Genomic DNA, 14,641 nt, shown 5'->3' with positions numbered 1-14,641 from the left:
ATTCAGGGTAACAGCAGATGATGTGATGATTTTCCTGAGAAACTCTCCAGATACCTCAATCCCAAATTGGACGTTATCCACACGGCGCATGTGTGAAGTGAATGAATTTCTTGAGGACTAAAGAACCTAACTGGCAGAATGTCGAAAATCCTCAAAAATGTTGAAGGAATGCTTGTGAATTCTTTTACACCACAGTCCCAGCAGCAGGCAGCTCTGTGACCTGTAGACCAGGGTTAGACTGCTGGTGTGCCCACTTTAGGACAACACACCTGACTTTCAATGGATAATGCCTTCACTGGGGAGAAACCAGCAATGGACCCTCCATGGCTACCAGAACCAGTTCACTTTTGACTAAAGAAGCCTCTTAAATAAGCAACAAGATATCTTGGTAGACAAGAACAATAACAAGTCTTGTTACTTTATGACTCACGTACAAGACTTTAGACATCAATCTTGCTGAAACCCTTCTAATCACAAATTGAGCCTTCCGCCACCCTCTTCACCCTGCCTTCACCTTCTTTTTCACCTCGACCACATATTCCATGCTCATCTACCTTCAAACTTTGTACTCCTGGCAACCACAACATTCCACTGTGCTCCCTGTTATTCATGCACATGTAATCATTGTTGCTGCTACTGACTTTCATTCCCTTCTCTCCAGAGCATACCTGCACCTTTCCAGTCTTATCTCAAAGGGCTCTCTACCCTCTCTACAAATCAAATACAACATCAAATCCAGTGGTGGGCACAGATAACCAAAAAATTTACTTCGATAACAGATAATAAGATAACTGAAAAGTTATCTTTGATAAAGATAAACAGATAAACCACCCAAAAATGTATCGGAAGTTACAGATAATCGATAACCGATAAATTCCGGTGTTGTCTCTGGTACATTTGCAATTATTAAGAAGCTGAAATTAATTTTTAACATGATCGCTTCTGAAAGCATCAAAAGCGACAAAAGACCCAAAATGTTTGACTATACCACCCCCTATAGAACACAGCACAGACGAATCCTGACAGGACCCACAAAATCAGCTCTAATCATAATTTTTCTTTCAACATACTGCCCCTGCTGGAAGCGCTTGTTTATTACAACGCTCCCAGCACATAGGTACCCAGAAAGCAGCCATAAGACGAGCTCCCCATCAATTACAACGCTCCGATCAGGCGGAGGTCTTGAAAAATAAAGTCATACTAACTTATGGTTTTGTGAAAATACTGATAGAATAACATATAAATAATAATAATAATAAAATATAACATATATCTTTTAATGTTGAATAAGGCACTAATTCTGAGGTTTATAACAAACACAGACCGCAAAGCATTCTGGGTAAAAGTGCCTCTGCTAAAGACTGATTGGTTCAGTCATTCATTATGCAAACCAACACGTTAATGTGACGTGTGTCGTGTGTTGGTTTAAAGATAAATGTGCTTTTGTAAAATATTCCATTTTATTTGTAAAAACAGGCATTTTTATGGAGCCCTGGAAGTGTCATCGCAAAATGTTCTGCATGTGGAGAGAATGTGCGCATGTTTCATTAATGCCGTGCACACGTTTGATGATGTGTGCATGTTTTAAAACTTTTATGATGTTGTAAAACATGCACTCAATATTAGTAAGTAAGTAAGTAAATTTATTTATATAGTGCCTTTCACAGACATAAGTCACAAAGCACTTCACAGGTTAAAATGCAATAATAAATAATGAAAACAGATAAAACAAAGGACAAGGTTAACAACTCGTCAGTTCTGAAAAGCCTTATCTTGACACGTAAATGTTGGCTTTACACTATGCGTGTTTTGGCCATTTTTCAGATGATTTTTCATTCGTGCGAGAATTTTTTGGACTGAGTTTCAGGTTAATCGCTCGTCCTGCATCGTGTAGTGGAGTAACAAGCTTTAACATCTCACGACCACCTCCTGCTGCTAAAAGCTACAAGCATCCAACCCAGAGCTGTCTTGCAATGTTTTTTTGTTGTTGTTGTTTTGTTTTTAAACTTAATTTGTAGAAAAAAAAAAGCCAAAAAGTTGATTTGACCACCATCTGATATAACGGGGTTAAAATAAATAGAACACTGCCATCTACTGGTACACAGACGCTTAGTACTTCTTGGGGCGAATACTGCCATGAACACTACTGGCCAGCAGATGGCAGTAGCGGCCTTGAAAACTTGCCAAACAAAATTCCAGATAATCCGTGTCTGCCAGGGTCGAACTGGGAACAAATTTCGGCCCTGGCATTTTTCCTCTGGACCAGCCCACTACTGGCCCGACGAATCCACCCCCAAACACGCACACCCACCCATCCATCCATACCGAACCCCCAATGAACAAATACTATACACCTAAACACCATGAACACACACTTTCACTGTCATTTCACCTTGATCATAGTACAAAACGCGTTCCTGGCGCCACAGGGGGATCACACTGCAGTCATTGTTAAATTATTTCCTTTTGCATTTATAATAAACATTTGTATTTATTTAGTGTTTGTTTTTCTGGTTGAAATAAGATATAAATAATCTACGAGACTTCAAAAAATATACAAGTTTCCATGTTATTTTATTTGTCTAAAAATAAATGTCTGAGGTTCCTTATGTTAAACAAGAAATTATCTAATCTGAAAAAACAGGTGGTTTTAATACAGATGAAAGGTTTCTAAAGAACCATTTATTGATTTATTTACCTATTTTAATTACAAGTGTTCTAAACTTTTTTTAACAGTAATCAGAAATTTTGAGGTAACAACAACAAAAAACATTTCCAATGATTTTTCTTCAGAAAACTGCTCTATAAATGAGCAGTCCTGTCACACAATCAATCAATCAATCAACTTTTTTCTTATATAGCGCCAAATCACAACAAACAGTTGCCCCAAGGCGCTCTGTACAGATCAGTGGTTTCTGCCACGAGTCTTCCGTGTTTTGGCCCGACGCGTCGTTCCTATTGGACAACACGAAGGTATGTCACAGCTCAGAGTGTTGAAAGTTGGCGCACCTCATCTCGACAGAACACCGGCTCTGTGTGGAATGCAAGAGATCACTTGACCGAGCGTCTATACGTTCAAATAATAATTAAAAAAATACTGTCATCACTCTTCACTCTTAGTCAGTCTCTTACAACGGTGCAGCGTAAATACACAAGCTTTACAGGAGCGCACGTCTCCTCCAGTGCGCACTTTTTTTGGGGGGGGGGGGTGATGATAAACTCATCGCCCCCTTAATATTTTTTTTTTTTCTGGCGCCGGGTCTGACAAAACGGAAGCAAAAGCAGCACACAAGCGGAAAAAAAGTTTTTGTGCTTCCAAAGTGTGTGTGTGAGTGAGTGAGTGAGAGAGAGAGAGAGAGAGAGAGAGAGAGATGGGTAATGTGTAACCACTGCTAGGATTCACACAGCAGCAAATTAAGGAGCTGAAGTCCGTAGCTGTTGCATTTAAAGATTAACAAAAGTAAAGCACAGTTAATTAAGATAAAAGAAACGATTCCAACCTTGTAATCATTAGGAGAGCGGAGAGAAGTCCAGGTGCCAAGAAGTCAGTCCATTCACGGGCGCGGAAGCGGCCTCCTGCTCTTCTTGCAATCTGATTGGCCACCCTGTATGCTTCTCTAATTGTCATTGGCTGTTGGTCATGTCAATCATTGTGCTCGATGTAAGTCTCCCTTGTGTGATCAAACGGAAACAAAACTGAAACCTAGAATAAGACTGCGCCATGTATGAAACACTACAGAACTTTTATTTTGACACAAATTCAGGAAGTGGTTCTGCAGCTGCGCCGATTAAATGCTGTAGCTTCACCGATCACGGACTTTCCTCGTGTTGACAGCAGCACGCGGTTCGAGAACACTGTATATTTCCATAATCTCAATAAATATGGGACGACCGACCCACGCACGTCTAAACGTGCAGCGGCCCACCGGGCAAATGCCCAAAATCACAGATTATCAGTCCGAGCCTGGTGTCTGCTACATTTAACTTTTAAGATGCATGGAATTTAACAAACACAAATACAATAACTTCTATAAACCCAGAGAATATATTCACGAGAGTTTTAGGCACTAGAGTTTAATGCTGTTATCCGTGGAGCCTGAACAGAGTGTCTGAAATGCATTTGTCCTGTCGTGAACGTCTGAGATTACCCTATGCTACCCATAATGCATTGCTGCCTGGCACAGCATGTGCTCACAAAACCTTAAAAATTAGCACATTACTTTAAAACGAAAACATATATCTGATATTTTCACTTTATAAAGCTTCAGACATGACAGTAATTTTAAATAACTTGTCCAAAATGAGTAGGTTAAACTTTGAATCATAAGTTGAAAATGTATGCCTCTGGATGACTTGGTGATATTGCGATTATATCAGTATGGTGTTAAAGGAAATTATTTTTTTTTGTCTCCAGTTCTCCTTTGCTTACAGAGGATAGAACAACATACCTATTAGGAAACCTTAACAGGTAGGTCTCAACTGCTTTAATAGTTTTAAAAATGTTTTTCACTGTTCAGCTTAGTTTACTACGTTATCGGTCTAAAAGTTATCGGACGGCAATTCATCGGAAGATAATTAGTCCGATGATGGTTTTTAAATTTATCTAAAAAGATAATCCGATAATGAAAACATTGTTCTTTGATAATTATCTGTTATCGAATTATCCGAAGTGGGCCCACCACTGATCAAATCAAATATCAAAGTCCATAGAGACTCCTGTCTGAACTTGATTGTCAAGTCAACTTTTCCATCACCACTGCGAACAAAACAAATCCAGATCAGAGCTGATCCTTGCAGCCGTCCAAGCTTCACCTTGAACACATCCATTATTTCTACTGGAAATTACATCTTTGACACACTGCCATCACAGACTACCACCTTCACATACTTCTCTGCCACTCTAAACTTCCTCATGCAATACCACAACTCTTCTCTCCGCATCACATTACAAGCATTTTCATCACAAAATGCATCTCCTTCTGGTCTACGTGTCAGGATCAGACTAGGTGTGGCACAGAAAGTGGATGGACGCAAATGCAAAACTCACAGGGTCAAGTGTGATAGTAAAAAGGCTTGCAAAACTCACAGAGACTGTTGTGATAGTAAAAAGGCTTTTTCTCAAAAAAGGAAGGCAGGGATTCGGTACACAAGTAGACAGCCAGAGAGGCTGCGATACAGGCAGGCGTCAGGCTAAGGTGAGGTCAAATAACATGCACTGGTCAAAACACAAGGCAGCAATGGTCATGGGCTGAGGCGAGAGCAAGGTCAAAGGCAGAACACAGTCAAAAACACTGCAGAGCAAAACAGAGCAAGACAAAGGCCTGGAACGTGAACTAGAAATCACAATGAACTGGCAGGGAATGCAGAAAGTGAGGGGCTTAAATAAGAGGTGCAGTGATTAGGAAAACAAGGCAGGTGTCAGGGAAAGTGCTGGAAGGGGCGTGGTCAGACAAGACAGAGGTGAGGGAGGAGTAGAGTGACAGGTGGGCGTGACTAAAAGAAACACTCTGTGACTGAAAATCAAACCCCAACCATGATAAAAAACTGAAAAAGCTAATGCAGAGAAGAAGACAAGAAAAGAGTACCAACATAAGACAGTGATCAACAAGAAAATAAAGGCAGAGACCACACTAGAACGGGACCAACAAGTGGCAACAGTATAACAGAAAATACAACTAATGACTACCCAGAAAATAAATGATAAGCAGAGCATAAAACCAATGACAAAGTAATATGCACAGAACAGAGATACTCAGAACAAAACCAAAACAAGACTTAACAAGTGACTAAAATACAATGGCCAGATACATATAATCAGGGACTGAAATCATGATAAACAGAAAAGCAAGGACAAAAGTCACAAAGAAAAAAACAGGACATGAGCCCAGATCCAAGGCAAATCATGACACTACTCTATACTTTTCCATCAGCACTCAGATCACACATTCCATCTGAAGTTCTCTGTCTCAGCAGGAAACTATATTGATGCTCACAGATCTTCACCTCTTATCAGCCTAGCTTCCACTGCTCTTTCCCATAACTTCATGGTGAAGTTACTGCAGGTCTGAACATCACCATCCATCCATCCATTTTCTTCCGCTTTATCCAGAGTCGGGTCGCAGGGGCAGCAGCTCAAGCAAAGCCGCACAAGACCTCCCGATCCAAACAAAACTCCCCCAGCTACTCCCGGGGAACCCCAAGGCGTTCCCAAGCCAGCCGAGAGATGTAGTCCCTCCAGCGTGTCCTGGGTCTTCCCCGGGGCCTCTTCCCAGTGGGACGTGCCCGGAACACCTCTCCAGCGAGGCGTCCAGGGGGCATCCGGAAAAGATACCAGAGCCACCTCAACTGACTCCTTTCGACGTGGAGGAGCAGCGGCTCGACTCTGAGCTCCTCCCGAGTGACCAAGCTCCTCACCCTATCTCTAAGGGAGCACCCAGCCACCCTGCTGAAGAAACTCATCTCGGCCACCTGTACTCGCGATCTTGTTCTTTCAGTCATGAGCCAAATCTCATGACCATAGGTGAGGATCGGAACGTAGATCGATCGGTAAATCAAGAGCTTTGCCCCCCTACTCAGCTCTCTCTTCACCACGACGGTCCGATACAGCGACCGCATCACTGCAGATGCTGCACCGATCCATCTATCGATCTCACGCTCCATCCATCCCTCACTCGTGAACAAGACCCCGAGATACTTAAACTCCTCCACTTGAGGCAAGGACACTCCACCGACCTGAAGAGGGCAAAGCACCTTTTTCCGGTCGAGAACCATGGCCTCGGATTTGGAGGTGCTGATTTTCATCCCGGACGCTTCACACTCGGCTGCAAACTGCCCCAGTGCACGCTGAAGGTCCTGATTTGATGAAGCCAACAGAACCACATCATCCGCAAACAGCAGAGACGAGATTCTGTGGTTCCCAAACCAGACCCCCTCTGCACCCTGGCTGCGGCTAGAAATTCTGTCCATAAAAATAATGAACAGAACCGGTGACAAAGGGCAGCCCTGGCAGAGGCCAACGTGCACTGGAAACAGGTTTGACTTACTACCGGCAATGCGAACCAAGCTCCTGCTGCGGTCGTACAGGGACAGGATAGCCCTTAGCAAAGGACCCCGGACCCCGTACTCCTGGAGCACACCCCACAGGGTGCCCCGAGGGACACAGTCGAATGCCTTCTCCAGATCCACAAAACACATGTGGACTGGTTGGGCAAACTCCCATGAACCCTCGAGCACCCGATGGAGTGTGTAGAGCTGGTCAAGTGTGCCGCGACCAGGACGAAAACCACACAGCTCCTCCTGAATCCGAGGTTCGACCATTGGTCAAATTCTCCTCTCCAGTACTCTGGAATAGACCTTACCGGGGAAGCTGAGGAGTGTGATCCAACTATAGTTGGAACACACCCTCCGGTCCCCCTTCTTAAACAGAGGGACCACCACCCCGGTCTGCCAATCCAGAGGCACTGTCCCCGATCACCACGCGATGTTGCAGAGGCGTGTCAGCCAAGACAGCCCCACAACTTAAGGTACTCAGGACGGATTTCATCCACCCCAGGAGCCCTGCCACCGAGGAGCTTTCTAACCACCTCGGTGACTTCGGCCTGGGTAATGGATGAGTCCGCCTCCGAGTCCCCAGTCTCTGCTTCCTCTTCGGAAGATGTGACGATGGGATTGAGGAGATCCTCGAAGTACTCCTTCCACCGCCCGACAACATCACCAGTCAGGGTCAACAGCTCCCCACCCTCCTGAGACGTCGGACGGTTTGCCAGAATCTCTTCGAGGCCGACCGATAGTCCTCCATAGCCTCCCCGAACTCCTCCTGGACCCGGGTTTTTGCCTCTGCAACCGCACGGCCTGCGGCACACTTGGCCTGCCGGTACCTGTCAGCTGCCTCTGGGGTCCCACCTACCAACAAAGATAAGTAGGACTCCTTCTTCAGCTTGACGGCATCCCTTACTTCTGGTGTCCACCACCGGGTTCGGGGATTGCCGCCGTGACAGGCACCAGAGACCTTGCGGCCACAGCTACGAGCAGCCGCATCGACAATGGAGGTGGAGAACATGGTCCACTCGGACTCCATGTCTCCAACCTCCCCCGGGATCTGGGAGAAGCTCTCTCGGAGGTGGGAGTTGAAGACCTCGCTGACAGAGGGTTCCGCCAGTCGTTCCCAGCAGACCCTCACGATACGTTTGGGCCTGCCAGGTCTGACCGGCTTCCTACCCTCCCAGTGGATTCAACTCACCACCAGGTGGTGATCAGTCGACAGCTCTGCCCCTCTCTTCACTCGAGTGTCCGAGACACGTGGCCGAAGGTCAGATGATACGACTACAAAGTCGATCATCGACCTCCGGCTCAGGGTGTCCTGGTGCCACGTGCACTTATGGACACCCTTGTGCTCGAACATGGTGTTCGTGATGGACAAACTGTGACTAGCACAGAAGTCCAACAACTGAACACCGCTCGGGTTCAGATCGGGGAGGCCATGCTTCCCGATCACCCCCCTCCAGGTCTCACTGTCGCCGCCCACGTGGGCGTTGAAATCCCCCAGGAGAACAATGGAGTCCCCAGTCGGAGCGCTATCTAGTACCCCTCCCAGGGACTCCAGGAAGGTCGGGTACTCTGCACTGCTGCTCGGCCCGTAGGCCGAGACAATGGTGAGAGACCTGTCCCCGACCCGAAAGCATAGGGACGCGACCCTCTTGTTCACCGGAGTGAACTCCAACATTTGGCAACTGAGCTGGGGAGCAATAAGCAATGCGACCCCAGCTCTCCGCCTCTCCCCGTGGACGACGCCAGAAAAATGAAGCATCCAGCCCCTCTCCAGGAGTTGGGTACCAGAGTCCAAGCTGTGCGTGGAGGTGAGCCCGACTATCTCTAGTCAGTATCTCTCAACCTCCTGCACAAGCTCAGGCTCCTTCCCCCCTAGCGATGAACATCACCTTTATTCTTAAAAATCAGTAGCAGTATATTTCTTATCATGATTTTATTAAGTTTAATTTAATTATCTGTTGAATATATTTCTTATCATGATTTTATTAAGTTTAATTTAATTATCTGTTGAATAACTTGCTCATATTTACGAAGGCACCGTATTTACCAAAGTATAAGTGGAACCAGAGAATAAGTTGCACCTTTTTCTAAATTATCAGGTCTTTTAATTGGGATTTTTATGCAATGCTGTAGTTTATTTTTTTTTTTTTTATTACAGGCATTTATTCTTTTATTATTGGGGCTTATTTTGTTCAGTGCTTTGATTCCTGAGAAAGCCCTCATGAATACTTATTGTAATATTAATAATGACTAATGCAAGATTTTTTTGGAATATAGTCGCACCGGAGTATAAGTCATAGCCTCCAACACTAGGGAAAAAGAAAAATAATAACACCTGACAGTGCTGCACTTTTCCCCATTCATGACACCATGGGACGGCCTTGGGTCCTCAATGGCAACCACTGAGGCAGACAACCGGTCCATTCCCCATCTCTAAAACAACCATCTGTCTACCTCAGCCAGGTGAAAGATGGGCGTCCGCTTGGTTTCTCCAGCTACTAGTGTCCTGAACACTGAGGCACCTGAGTGCAGGATCATGCTCAGAGAAAGGCACCACATGCCCTCAAAATGTGATGCTTCTAATCTTAGTCTTTTTCAGTAACAACTCATTTCATACAAAGTCATCCCAGTAGTACCCAAGGGTCCTTCGAATAGACATGGTTCCAAAAACATCCAGTCATCACCTTTGGTCACTGGTTAATGTCCAAGTCTCACAAACATACAGCACAACAGGCAGCACCAGGATCCTAAAGGTGCTTGCTACTGATTTATAATCCAGAAAATATGGTCTTTCCATGGATTCTTCATTTGTGTCTGATTTAAAGCTTTATTCTCTCTCTCTCTCTCTCACTGCTATAAGAGCAAATCAAAATAACTGTTGTCACATTCCTAAAAATGAAGTTTGATGTTCTTGAAGCTCATAACATAGCATACGGATCTTTTTCAAGTTACGCCAAAAAACACTTTTTTCCTTATCGTTATTCCAAAAAAACAAGCAAACATTTTTGTACACAAAATGCTGAAGCTGTCACGCCTTGAGAACAGCTTGTGTCCCTCCCGTGTTACATCTTTTGATAATAGAGAGCAGTAAGACTGAAATACATTCCTATAAAAATGTTGCGGGTTATTTATTACTTTCAGATTGAGCGTGACATGAGCCACCGAAGTGATTTCAGAGAGCACATTCATAATAACTGCCGATGTGCCTGAGCCAGTCAGCCGTAGTGATTATCTCACTCTGTGGAGAATATACACGCTTCACTGCTACACGTTCTAAAGGCAATTTCACCGCTAAGCTGATCTGGAGCCGAGATGTGTCGAAAAGCATGTTCAGGCTGCTCGTGACGCCTCGTGAGCCGAGGTGAAGCCAGGAAGGCGTCAGGGGAGCGAACGGCGTTGGGAAGCATTTCGGACTGTGTGGGTGCTTCCTGGCAAATCATCATAAGAATGTCAGATATGTCACAATTTTTCTCCCTTTTTCGACAGTTGTGCCAATCACAGCTGTACATGACGAAAATATTTCACCAAATGGAAAGACGCTTCTCCGCGAAATATTACTGACTGGATGATGGCTGGAGACACAAACCCGCAGCGCCAAAAATAATCTGACAGATAGTGACTGCTAAACGAGACTGTGTATTTACAGAAACGTCATTACTGTCACAGTTCTCGTCTTGGGTTCTGTTTTGTTTTGATATTTTGTTAGTTGTCAGGACTAGTTTGTATTATCTCATATTTTCTTTCATAAGTCTGCTCTGTTTTTACTCTGTGAGGGTATTCCTTTGGGTTTTGTCATTTTCATGTGGGACTCCTAGCTGTCCAATTGTCAGCTTGACTGAGTTTATCCTGCTTTGTCATGTTTGTTTTCCAGTAACTTTTTCTGTGTTTTTTGGATCATCATTATAGACCTTTTGACAGCCTTTTTCAGCACCAATTGTCACATGCTACTTAGGATTTGCCTGTCGGTTATGTTCTCTCTGTGTTTTGACCTTGGCTTGCATTTTTGGATTAGTCTTTTTTTCTTAGCCCCACCAAAGACTGCTGCTGTATCAAGCTGAGTATCTGTGATTCCACTCAAAGCCTATACATTAACTGTGTCAGTGCTTACTCCCTGTCTACTGCAAAGATTCTGGCTGGGAAATTAATCAAATTGTGGTTCTCTGCTCTGGGGTCAACAGTCAAGCCATTACAATTCTGTTTTCCATGAATGCTGCTGTATAATCGAAAGTTTTAGTAAAATAAATAAACATCAAACATCTGCGCACACACACACTTACAAGCAATTTAAACTTTCCAATTCACCAAATGTGCATGTCTTTAGATGTTGGAGGGAAGCCAGAACACCTGGAGGGAACCTACGCAAGGACAACATGCAAACGCCACACAAAATGGACCATTCTGGGAAGCAATCCAAGGACCTTCTTGCTGTGAAGCAACAGTGCTAACCACTAAGCCACCATGCTGACCTCTGTTACAGTTACTGAGAAAAATATGTACCATATTTACCATAGTGTAAGTCTTGTTTCTGTTGTTGTTGTTGTTTTTACTACTCTGAGAGGTCTGGTGACACATTAAGGTGTGATACATATTGAAAAATCACAGTCTTTACTGTTAATAATAATTATAATGACCATTTGCATCATTTTTCCCAGGTATCAAAGCTCTAAATAAACTCCAAACAAAATGATAAATGACAGTAATTAAAATCACTCGACAGCAATACACAAAAAAAATTAAAGAGCTGACAATACAGAAAACAGGTGCAACCTTTACACCAGTGCAACTTATCTATGGTTTTTTCCTCTCCAACAGAAATTTTTAAAACATCCAACTTGTACTCCAGAAAATATAATTAAATATGTCAATATTTAAATTATGTAAAAATATGGAAAATAGTCATTAGGCCTATGTTGTGTTACATCTGCTTTACAGGAATGGCATATTTCTGAACAACATGAGTCACCAAAAACCACAGATACATATTTGATTGGTCCTGATTTTGAATTTGCTCCACCACATCCTGTCAGCTAAGAAACCGAGCTCTTGCTAAGCAGGTTTACTTTTCCCTCCATATTGGGCAATTTGAAGAAGTGAATTTAAAATATGCTTAATAGAAATATATATTTTTAAAAAGTAATCACAAAAAAGTTTTTAAGCTCACATGAGGTGGTTTATCAGGAAATTTGAAAAAGCCTTATTTTGCATAACTGCAGTGGAAAATGTGTTTCATCATTACACGTCTCATAATGTACAGCAAGCAACAGATGACATTTGAAAATACACAGTACTTAAGTACTTAGATAAAGTAAGAGACTGAGAACTTGTTGAACATTGTCATTGTCTGTAGCATGGCCCAAGCAGAAGGACACCCCTCTGAGTCTGGTCTGCTTGAGGTTTCTTCCTCAAATCATCAGAGGGAGTTTTTTCTGATCACTGTGCTTGCTCTAGGGGTTGGTAAGGTTAGACCTTACTTGTTTGAAGCACTTGAGGCAGCTTTGTTGTGATTTGGGGTGATATAAATTAAATAACTTGAATTAATTGAAACATTATAAGATTATTGCAGCAATACTAGATTTTTTTTTTTTAAAACAATGAAATGTTATCCTTCCTTCACCATTACTATTGGATTTACAGTTATCATGAGAGGACAAACCCATTAGCAGCATTCAGTATCAGTGGAAATGCTTCTTAAGATTCTTAATTCTTCATTCTTAATCAAATGAGTTATTGCTGGGGAGCTCAGTTGATAGGGCGAGCCGTCTTCGAATCCGGCAACCCCTCAAAAATCTGCATATTGCCATTGTGTCCTTGGGCAAGGAAATTAACCCACCTTGCCTGTGTATGAATGCGGACCCGGCACCACGAGGGGGCGTTTCGGGGCGACACCCCCTCATGTCATCAACCTCGCCCCCTCGGATATGAGAGTTATCAAAAATAAAAAGAAAAAAGAAAGAAAAAGAAATATTGGAAAATATAGCGCCTCGCAGTTTCGTGGATTTTTTAGTCCAATTTTGCATGCTTTTTTTTTTTTTTTAAACAGTGCATTGTGCTCTGTGTCCTCATCAAGCAGGCCGGTGTTCTGTTCAGATGACGGGACACCTGTTGCGGCACCGCGAAGGGAGACCACGCGCATAGTGTTCTGTGTGTCTGTTCATAAGAATCTTCTCACCCAGAAGAAAAAAGAGCACCAACAACTACCCATAACTGTGTTCTTCACTCGGAAAAAGACACCTGCAGCGAGATGTGAGTGGAAAAAGGCGTGACAGTGGCGCGGCGCCAGGACACAGAGGCGCGATCAGAGGAACACTGAAATACTGGTCAGTCACTATTAATAATTTCTTATGTGTCCAACCTTGTAGGTTGATCGTTAAAATTAAATTTGTTAGTTCTAAAAGCCATCATAATTATTTATAGGAAAACGTTCTATTTTTATTTCTCAAATAAATGTTTGGGCCTGAAAACAGGTTGGTCTTATTTTTCTACTGTGGGAGGAGTCGTCCAGCCCCTCGTCGGAATTCCTTTGTCTGAGAAGTTGCTGAGAGACTGGCGCTTTGTTTGATCAAAATTTTTTCTAAACCTGTGAGACACATCGAAGTGGACACGGTTCGAAAAATTAAGCTGGTTTTCGGTGAAAATTTTAACAGCTGATGAGAGATTTTGAGGTGATACTGTCGCTTTAAGGACTTCCCACGGAGCGAGACGTCGTGCAGCACTCCCAGGCGCCGTCGTCAGCCTGTTTCAAGCTGAAAACCTCCACATTTCAGGCTCTATTGATCCAGGACGTCGTGAGAGAAGAAGAAGTCAGTTTCAGCATTTTATCCTGATATTCCACTGTTAAAGGAGATTTTTTTAATGAAAGACATGCGAACGGGTCCGCGCATCGGGACGCAGCCGACGCGGTGCGGCAGCACAGGAAAAACACCTCCGTGTTGATAACCATTTGTAAAATCCAGGCGGCTTTTGATGGCTTTCAGTGGAGTGACTATATGAGAAATTGTTTAACAGCTGGACATGTTCCAACTTGTCCTTAAGGCTTCCAACGGAGGTGTTTTTCCTGTGGCGGAGCATCGCGGCGGCTGCGAGCCGACGCTGCAAAATGTTATGTTTGTTTGTAAAATAATATTTTTACCTTTAAACACATAAATGCTGAATAGAATACTAAATAATCACTGTAATCACATCATATCTGATGTTCAATTTTAAACACACAACAAATACTAAAAGGTTGTAATGTGACAAAATGTGTAAAAAGTGAAGCATTGTGAATACTTTCCAGATGGACTGTAAATAAACGCTATGGCAAAATCTGTAAGAAAAACCTGAAATGTCGTCTTTAGGCAAATTAAAGTAGATTTCATTAATTTTATTTTATTTTTTTATTTATTTTTTTCCAAATAGATCTGGTCCATCTGCATTCACCAAATGTGAAATCGTTTGCTTACAAGATATGTGCTTCCAGCTTGGTGATTTACAATACAAGTTAACTTTGACTGCTTTTGATTGATGGTATTAAGCTAAAGGAGATTCATTCATTCATCCATTCACTGCATTTTAAAGGTCACATGAGTAGACTTACGAGCTACGTTTGAAACCA

This window comes from Thalassophryne amazonica, chromosome 15 (assembly GCF_902500255.1).
Source record: "Thalassophryne amazonica chromosome 15, fThaAma1.1, whole genome shotgun sequence".
NCBI classification, from domain to species: domain Eukaryota; kingdom Metazoa; phylum Chordata; class Actinopteri; order Batrachoidiformes; family Batrachoididae; genus Thalassophryne; species Thalassophryne amazonica.
This window is presented reverse-complemented; position numbering follows the sequence as displayed.